Raw genomic sequence first — 9,993 nt, forward strand, 5'->3', positions numbered from 1 at the left:
AGCTTAAAGGCTTTGGTCTCGCTCACTCACTCTCTCTCCCTTCGAGGCTTAAGAAGATCAACTTTAGGATTTTAAAATAGCACAGAATGCCTTTTAGGGCCTTTATTTTATTTTAAGAGGGAAAGAAAGAAATGCTGTTCCTTCCTGTGCGAGGCTGAGATGTGAGCACTGGGTGCTGATGACACAGCCATTGGGTGAGGAGTGGCAGGAGTTGTTGGCAGTGGTGGGGATGTGTAAAATGTCAGGGAAAGGGGGACAGTGAAGACAGATGCAGGAAACACCTTTTTACGTTGTGGGGTAAAAGCCCCGCAGCAATTTCCTTAGGGATTGTGCCAGTATGCTCATCACTGGGGCTATTGCCAGTGACAAAAACCATTGGGCACCAGGGACTGGCTCCCCTCAGTGCTCTTTGGATGTCTTCTGGCTCTGCTGAAATGTTCAGATGAAAGAGTTCACGTATTTGACTTGGGCATGAGCCCAGCTGGGGTTAGGGGAGTGGACAGGGGCTGGCGTGAAGGGTCTCCTGTGCATGGCCAGCCCTCCAGGGCAGGAGACTGCTCGCTTCCAGATCCCCTTATTTCTGAGCCTGACCCATGTAGACAGGTCTGTAAGTTGTTTGCTTCGCTGTCTGGAGCAGGGCACTAGGCTGGCACTTTTATACACAATAGCAAATGTACTGACCAGGAACTAACAGCCACAGTCTCAGGGAGGACCACAGAAGCAGAAGACAGAAAAGATTGTATGAAAACCCTGAATAGAAGCCCAGTCTCCCTCCAGACCAGAGAAGCTTTCTTCTAGCCAGCCCCTCAGGGCAGTGAGGATGCTCCACATCTCAAAGCCAGGCCCAGGGAGAGGTCCTCACCTCCAGCCAGGGCTCAGCTCCTCACCCTCCATCCAGCTGTGAGGCACAGCTGGCCTGATCTGCCACTGCCCCCTTCCAGGGTGACACGCTGCAGCGTCACAGCAGCTGGGATCTCAACCGACCTGCCTGTATCTTCCTGGGAAAGCATACATGTGGCATCTGCCATTGTCCGGTCAACGTAGTGTGTGGCTGCCATTTTCTTTTTACTCACTGCTGCAGTGAAAGGAGTGGTATCCAGGAGGCACTGGCGCTGCCCTCCCTTCTCAGTGGTTACTTTGCTGTCTGAGAGGGATGGCAGTCCTTGTTTGTTTGGTTTTTCCCAGAGTGCAGTGAGCCGCTGAAGGCCTGCGTGTGTGTTAAAATAAATAAATTAGATTTTACTTGACATTTAACACGAAGTGACAACAACAAAAACCTTAAAGTACTTGATAAAATAATTTTTTTAGCTAAAATATTTATAACAATGTCTGTGAAGTTCCTACAAGAGAGGTTTGCTGCTTTAATAATTGATTGGGAGAGCTACATGAATTTAAAGAAGAAATAAGGAAGCTTCCGTGAGACTCCCTTCTTTGTGCTGGATGAAGGGCAGAAGCGAGTTAACTGAAGTGCTGAGGTACCTGAGGCACAGCAGTGTCTCAGGGCAAGTTGGCTCCAATTCCATGACCCTGCAAAGGCTAATGCTGGCCTTGAGCTTTGGACGGAGAAGCAAACGTAGATAACCCTTGCTGTCTTCTAGCCTGGTGGCAACAACATCTTCTGTCGGGTTTAGCTGGAGAGACACCAAACTACTCTATTCCAGGTTGTTGTGGAACAGGTTGCTCTAAATTCTACTGTGTAGCTGAGCCCTTCAGAATTCACTTCAAATTATGGAATTTTTTTGCCTTTGAAGGTTGGTCTCAAAGGATGACAAGCACTTTAAAGCATGTCTACACCTCATCTGATCTATTGTATTGTCTGCTCCCACAGCCCTCCCACATGCAAGCAAGACACACAGAGTCAGTGTAGCTGTAGTACTGTGAATAGACACCCTTGCACACAGATTGGTCGTTGGCAGGGTGCAGGCTAGAGAGATCGTGTCAGTGACAGCCTAATGAAGGACAAAATGTATACCACAGCTTGCCCAGAGGGACCAACCCAAAGAAAAATCAATAGCTCTTGACAGCAGTGATTCTGATCATGAACCTAGCACAATCTTTCAGGTGGAGGAATCAGGCAGGAAGCTGCTGCAGAGATTAGATCAACCCAAATGAACCAGTGGCTTTTTGCTGCTGAATTCATATCCTTCTGTATTAAAAAAGGAGGGGAGGAAAGAGAAAAGAGAAACCCAGTAAAAAGTATTCTGCAGTGAGTGTCGGTTAGTCACTGGCCAAACAAGAAGGTGGCTCTGCTGGACGGTGGAAGAGAACAAGGTGTTACAGAGGTCTACAGAGCTGCATTACACAAACCATCAGGTTCTGTCCTGATTCTCTCAGCTTATGCTACTGCAGGTCCAGTGAAATTAATCTGTTTACACCAGTAGCAAAGGGATGGAAAAATGCAACAGGAGAATCAAGTTTAGTGCAAACAATTTGGGTTTAATGCGCTATTTGTCTGCAGTTGTAGTACTTTTAATGCCATAGTCTGGGCCACTGTGGTAGCAACACTTAGTGCTTTCTGCAAGACCTTCAAAGCATCCCACTGTTAACACTTTCTCTCCTCCCTGTAGATGAAAAGTGTGGGAATGGTCCACAACCAGAATTTCATCAATACTCAGACTTATTCACAAAAAGGTACCACCAGATTTGGAAGTATTTGAGGGCCTCTGAGCTGTAAGAGTTTGAGTTTAGTTATGTGTTTTTCAGAAGGCTCAACCTGCAACTATCTGCACACGTTTGTGAGGTTTCCAAAACAAATCTGAGCCCTAAATCAAGGAAGCTGCTGCCTGGCAGAGTCTCTGCTTTGAAATGCAAGTTGCTGAGCAAGCTCGCCCATCTCCCACTCCACCAGCTGCCTCACTGTGCTAGTGTAGGCTCCAGGGACTGCCAGCAGTGTTTTGTGAGCTAGAGCTGTCCTTGTCCTGCCCGCTCTTTCACAGCCATGCCTGGGACAGCAGCTTTGAAGTCACCCAGCTCTTCAACACTAGTCACAACCCCATCTGAATGTGTCTTTTTAAAAAACTAACAACAGAAGTGTTAACTGTGTTTAGGCTTTTGAAAGCACCTGTCTGTCTGTACCTGTTTCCTGCTGTAAATATCACCAAGAAAAGCTTCCTTTGGGAAAAGTGGTGTGGTCACACCTAGCAAAGAGTCCAAATGGCTAATATTTTGTAACAAAATAACAAAAATAGATCAGAGGTATTTTATCTGTTCAATTAATAGAGTTTTAGAAATTATATTGAGATATGTCACTTGTGCGCTAATGTCTTCTTTGCCTCAGCCCCCCCCCCCCCGCCATGTCCCTGGGCTCCAGCGGCGTGCGCAGGCGCACGGGTGACACACCACGGCTGTGCTCCCAAGGAGTGCTGAGCATCGTGGCTTCCTGCTGGCCTCAGGGGCAGCCCACTGCGGCTACTGCTGATTTTTCATCGAATGCAGCAGGAGCTAGCTCAATGCTCAGGCTCTCTGAGGATCAGATCCAGAGGAAACCAAGAAAAAGTAATCTTGTCCAAGAGACAGCAACTCAATGTGAAATTCATCCTTGCAGTGAGGCAGAGGAAAATGGTGAGGGGGAAAGGCAAAGCCCTTCTGTGCTGCAGCTCCTTCCTTTCCATCTTGCTGGCACGCAGCAGAGCCAGCCCCAAACCCTCTGCTCACATATGTGTAGCTCTGCACCTCTGGGAAAGGAGGTCCGCACACCCATGCAAAGTGCATGCTGCTGCGTGTGCATGCTGTGGCAAGGAGAGCAACTTCGCAAGCCGCATGTGCCAATGCATGTGTTGGACACCAGCTGGCCACAGAGAAACTCATGCACCCAGAGACATCAGCACATACTGTGTATTAATGCACACACCATCTGCCAACATGTAGGACTATATGGCAGATAACATGTAGGCACCTCTACTATCCACACAGCTGAACATGCTGTACAAAAATATCAGGCATATGCAGCCATGCGCTGCCTGAGCGGGACAGCTGTGCTGGCTGCAGTTACCATCGCAGCACATCTCACAAGCTACGTAGGCTCAGGCTTGGTTAACATTTGGATGGGAGACACGTAAGGAAAATGACATTTCCCATGCAAATCAGATATATATGCATATTTACACAAAGCATAACCCCAAGGTTAATGAAACTGACCTTTGTGAAGTTCTGCACAGGGATGAGAGAGATGATCAGAGACAAACACGTGCACACAAAGCAAGTTCTCCTCTGCAATGGATGGGGAAAGGCAACCTACATCTTTGCAACTGAGTTGAGCAGAAGCTGGGTTCAGATTGCACCTGCTAAAAAACCCTGTCTATAGGTTGCAAATTCTTTGCTGGCTTCAAAGAATCCCTTAGATCCCCAGGCCCATGGTGAAACACTTGGGAGGACAGAAATTCCTCTGAGACATAGACAGGAAATTTCCTAGGGATTCAGAGGCTTCCATTTATGTTTTTGTGTGCCACGGATATATTATAAATCAGCTCATCCCAAACAGTCATTTTCTAAGATGCTTTGAAACAGGAGATATTGGAGAAGTTTCTGCCTGATGTTTAGATCACACACCTGGCTGTAAAGATGAAAGCAATAAAAACAGATTGTCTATATGTGAAATACTCCTAACTTACTCCAATGTGCAGATACTATTATTAATTGGAAGAGGGAACATCCCTTTGGGATAGATACTATGTAGACACATACAAGTAGTGCTGGTACAAAAAGATTACAATCCAAAAAGCATATACCACAACTGTCACATTGCATCTCTACACTGTTACATCTATACAGTATACATAATGTGCAATAACATATATATATATATATATAGTGCGTTCAGAGTTGATCAAAATACACCACTTGTTTCCACGGAGAATTTTGAGATGCAATTTTTCTCTGAAACTTTTAAGATGGACTTTATATCAAGCACATCCCTCAAGTGCTTTGCTGTAAGTGGGTTCCACCCACCCCCTGTCAAGCAAGATGAGGAAGACTTGCCACTGAACTCAACACTACACAGCCTGCTGTCTCCTCGTTTGCAGATGTTGTCCCTGGGGACATCCCAAAGCCAAGACAAAGAGTGGAGCCCTGAGGGAGCAGTGTGGTGGCAGGAAGGTTACCACAGCCCCAAAGCTGCTGTGTCACAGTCCCTTACCAGGGACAGCGAGGGGACAGCACCTGCAATGTCACTGTTGTGTGCGGGGGGGCCCCTGTCCACCTCGTCTGGGGGACTCTGGAGAGATTGTGCGGGTGCCTTGGGGACAGCTGAGCACAGAGTCGGGCTCCACCATTCCCCCCAGGTTCAGGTTTCCCATCATTGCCAGCTGCTGGGGAGAGGTGTCCCTCTGTAAAGTCACTGCCCAGATCCTGAGTCTAGCAACCCGGAGTCATGCACATACTCCTGCCTGACCTAAGAAAGGTGGCTGAAAGCAGGTGTCTCAAGGATGAGGGTGACTGGTGAGTAGGGCTGTGGGATTTAACCAGTTTAGGAGCTCTGTCACACTCGGCTGGTCTTGGAGCATCTTTCTTGCAGCTAATGAGTGCAACTGAGGTTAGAAGCTGGCTGAGGAGCTGTGTTTTCTGCCTTAATCCATACAATCCGCAAACTGGGATTGTTCTCAAGCATGTAGGGTAGGATCTTATTTTATGTAACACCCATGCTCTAGCCTTGGGGTCTGACAATATGGCATAGTCATCAGTGACTTCTTGAAAACAAGAGTCCTGTCTTCCTAAGTCTTCCTCCTCATGAAGGGTAGAGCCTCCCAAACAATCTCAAGTTCATTAAAAAAAAAAAAAGGAGTGGAAGGAGAGAGGGAATGCTCTTCCTCCACAGGGCTGTAAGGCCAAGGCTGTAGCAATAAAAACACTTTAAGTGCCTCACAGAGAAATGTGCCCATCCTGATATTCCATATACACCTTCCTACTCCCTAGCATTATGGAAGGCTTGATTTTTTTGGTATGTTTCAGCTCTTCATCTCAAATGTGCAGAAGCCTCATGCTGACTACTCATAGCCTTGCTGATCAAACAGGAGTCACACAGTGCCAGCGACAGGAGCCATTGCCCCTCTCCTCCACTCACCCAGCTGCACGCTCAGGATTTCCCTGAGCTGGTGGGCCCCTCTTTGCTCCTGTCGTGAATTTCCTAACGCTAAATCAGAGACAACAGGGCAGCCTCCTCCCACACGCTGCTGCAAACTGGTGTCCACCCAGAGGGTGCTAAAGCCACCCCTGTGCTCCCGTTGCCACCCCGTGCCATTTTTACAGCTGGCTGGGAAAGAGCTGGGTCAGTCCAGGGCGACGTGCGCCGAGAAGGCGACAGCTTTGCAGGGCTCTGCGCTGGCAGCGGCCGCTCCTCCGCACGACTTGCAGCCCCATGGTCGGGGGATGCTCGCTCCATCTCCCCGCCGGTGCACCCCACCGCAGCCGCCCCCGCGCCCTCCTGCCTCCCGCACCGCCCGCGGCAGGGGAAGCGTTTCCCCCTCCCTCCCCTCACCGCCCTTCTGAAACCGGCTATTTGTTACGTTTCATAAAAAAAACTTGGAGAAAAGTGTTTGGGCAGCACGGGAGAAGGAGGACAACGTGTTCCCTGCACGAAAACGCAAATCCATGTATTCTGAGCAGACATCTGTGTGCTGGCTCCAGCTAGGCCCAGAACAGCGAAGCCTGGCGCAGGCAGGGCACAGCGCGGGGGGCTGCCAGCTGGGCTCTGACGGCAGCTAGCTGGACACCGGCCCTCCCGGGATGCCACGAGCAGGGCTTTTTCCCCGCCAGGACAAGCCGTCCTGGCAAGAATAGGAGCGACCTGGGACAGCTGATGTTACAACTGTTGTAACCATCCAAGTGAAAGGCAAGAAAAGCCACCAAAACTCTCTTCAGCTTCCTAGGGAGGGGGAAATAAAAGTGGGAGGGGGAAAAAACAGCAAGTGGTGCCACAGCCCTGCTGTGCAGGGAGCCCAGAGCTGTACTAACCCTCTCACTGGGGCAGGCATCGCCAAAGAGCTCGGTGGTAATGGTACCAAGTCCCCAGGACACTTGGCTTTGAAAACTATTTAGGAAAACCAAGTACAGAGAAAGCCTGCTAAAAACAGGGAAAATAGTCACTGAAGTGAGCCTGGCTGTACCAGGGCTTAGTGCCTGGTGCCGGTGTCTCCGCTGAGGCATTGCCATGAAGCGCTGGTGCCCAAAGCCTCCTCCTGTTTCCCTGGTCTTCGCTCTCATGCAAAGGGACGCTTTCCCCTTGCTCCCGGAGCAGGTCCAGAAGGGTTTGGGTTCTTGTACATCCCCTTCAGAGCCCAGGAGATAGCAACAGTGGGGGGAAATCCCAGCTTTAGTGTTCTGAAACAAAACCTGCCCACATGCCAGCTGCACCCGCTGCCCACCCCGCTCAGCTCTCCAGCCCTTGAGAGCTGCTTCTGCCCCAGTAATGACAAGATCCCAGCCGTTGTGCCCTGCTAAGATTTTGTCTCAGACTTCAGCCACGTGGCTCTCAAGTACGACAGCCCAGGCAGACCAGCAGTCATCAGTCATCGGCAGCAAATGTCACACGTGGCTCTGTGGAGTATCCCAGGCAGCCCCACTTACTGGCTGGCTGAGCCTGCCACTGTCAGCTCTCCCTGTCTTCCCAGTCACAGCCTGTTACCCTCTGCCTACAGAAGGAATTACCTCCTTTGCACCCAGTGGGCCACAGCAAAGCCGATGGCAGCATGAGGCAGAGCACAGGTCAGTCCCTGCAAGCCAGATTTCAGCTGGCATGAGCGGGCAGCCTGCTGGTTTCAGCATTTACATCGGCTTTCTGCACACTTAGGACCTGCCCTGTAGGACCCAGCATTTGACACAGACCTTCTCGCCTCCTTGTGGGGACTGGTTCTCCATCACGGCTTTTTGTAGGGAGGGAGAGCGTTGCTCAGTAAGGGCCACATGCACCCAGGCAGAATTATCTTGCCTTTCTAAAGGGAAGGAAAAAAACCCATCCCCTGGGATCTGACTTTAGCCTTCAGCCTCAGCTCACATTTTCTGGCACCCCCAGTGAAAAGGACAACCCATCCAGCAGCTCAGGACATGCAGCCAGGAAAGAAATGTGCAAGGGAAAAACAGGAACCCTTATTAAATAGCTTGTTCAAAGATAAAACCCTGGCCATCTGTCGACTTGTCCTGGAAGAGGCACTGCTATAATAATTAGCAAAGAGAAAGGCAGCAGATATGCCAGTGAAAAAACCAGCAGTTTGCTAACATTTCACACAGGTCTGCCATGAACGCAGTGGGAGGAAGGAGCAGGGGGGAAAAGTGCAAAAGAGGAAAGAACACGGTGCCTCACCAGGGCAGACGGTGCAGGGCAGAAGCCTCCCAGGAGCTGCAGGACACTTAGGGCTGGTGCAATTTGGCACTTGGCACCCCAGGAGCAGATGCTGCCACGGGGGACTGGCAGCAGCTGATCTCTCTCTGATCCCAGGGCTCTGCCCTGCAGAGGAGTCCCCACAGCTGGGGGAAGGTCCTGGGGTCCGTGGCACTGTCAGGGACCAGGGCAGCCCCAGTGGGGCTGGGTGCACGGGGCACCTCGCCGGGCAGTGGCTGGGATCCTGCCACGGGGACCGTGCTGCCACGCACCTCTCGCTGTGGCTGTGCTGCTCACCCAGCTCGCTCCCATTTAAACAGCGATGGCTAATACAGACTCACCCTCCACCCCCAAAGACAGACATCCCTCTTTCTTTCCAAAGCTGAAAGCATCCAGGAACCCCTGAAAATCCATTGGGGCAGCCCTATGGCAGCACCTACCCAGTGCTCAGACACAGTCCCCAGTGCTCAGACACAGTCCGCAGTGCCCAGCCATGGGACACCCCCGGTACCCTGGGCTGCAGAGCACCCCGCCACCCGCCACCCTCCTCCCTGCCGAGGTGTCACCCCACACAGCCACTGCTGGAGCCAGGAGGGCACCGCCGACCTTCAGCTGCCCAAGCGCCTGGGGTGGCTGGGGCTGTGACAGCTGCTCTGTCACCCAGCTCCCCTACGAGCATCACACTGAAGTTGCCCTCGCAGAGCTGAAAAGCCGCTTTAAAATAAGAATCTTGGATTATAATTCCTAATCCCTTCATTTGCAGTAAGTGCAGAGAGGGGACAGAGATGCCAGCTCTCTTTCTGTCCTTGCCACAGGACCAGACACGCTCCAAAAGCACATCGAAGCATTCGTGCCACGGGCCGGGCACGCAGCGACCCGGAGTGGCCACTCAGCTGGGACGTTGTGGCACTGTCAGGAGAGGTGGAGGGGGATGTTGTCCCCCTCCCACCAAGAGCACTCATCCCTCTCTGTCTCTTGTCCTTGTCCCCACCGAGGAGTTATTTTGAGAGGCACGACAGTTAGCTCTGGCATGTTCTGGAGGGGGATGCACAGATGAGGGGGGGGCGGGTGGTCGGGCTCAGCTACGCAGACAAGGGAGAGCTGCAGCCGAAAGGCACACGGGCTCTTCGGGGATGGGCAGGGAGCGGGGCGGGCGGCCAGTGCTGCCTGCACGCTGAGACACGAGGCACAGGTACCTCCGTGTCCTGCCCCTCGTCCCCCGGGGCCAGCCCGGGGGCTGATGTACCTCCACCACTGTACGCAGCTTTGGAGCCATTGAGCAGACAGGAGGCAGCGTGCTTCAGGCTGATGGCAAGGGATGAGTTCACATTTGAAGAACCCCGTATCTGGACAAATGTGGGCCAGGTTTTGTCTGGAGCCGGGTTGGCAGCATCAGCACAAAACTCAGGGGTGCTTTTCTTTACGGGGTCGTTGCGGGGGTATTTGTGTTTTCCCAAACAGCATGATGCAACGCAAACTGGCCAAGAGCCTTCTCCGAGCCACGCAGCCTTCAAAGGGAGAAAAACATCCAGCTGGGCAGCCGGGCCCTGCTCTGCTGGTGGCCCCCGGGCCCACAGGAGATGTGGTGTCTGGGCAGGAGTGCCCCCCTGGGCAGGTTACCTGCCCCATGCTGTGGCTATGGGGCCCTCTGAGGCTGCCCCCCCCCCACTATCATTACACCA

The sequence above is a fragment of the Buteo buteo genome, chromosome 19 (genome assembly GCF_964188355.1).
Source record: "Buteo buteo chromosome 19, bButBut1.hap1.1, whole genome shotgun sequence".
Classification (NCBI taxonomy): domain Eukaryota; kingdom Metazoa; phylum Chordata; class Aves; order Accipitriformes; family Accipitridae; genus Buteo; species Buteo buteo.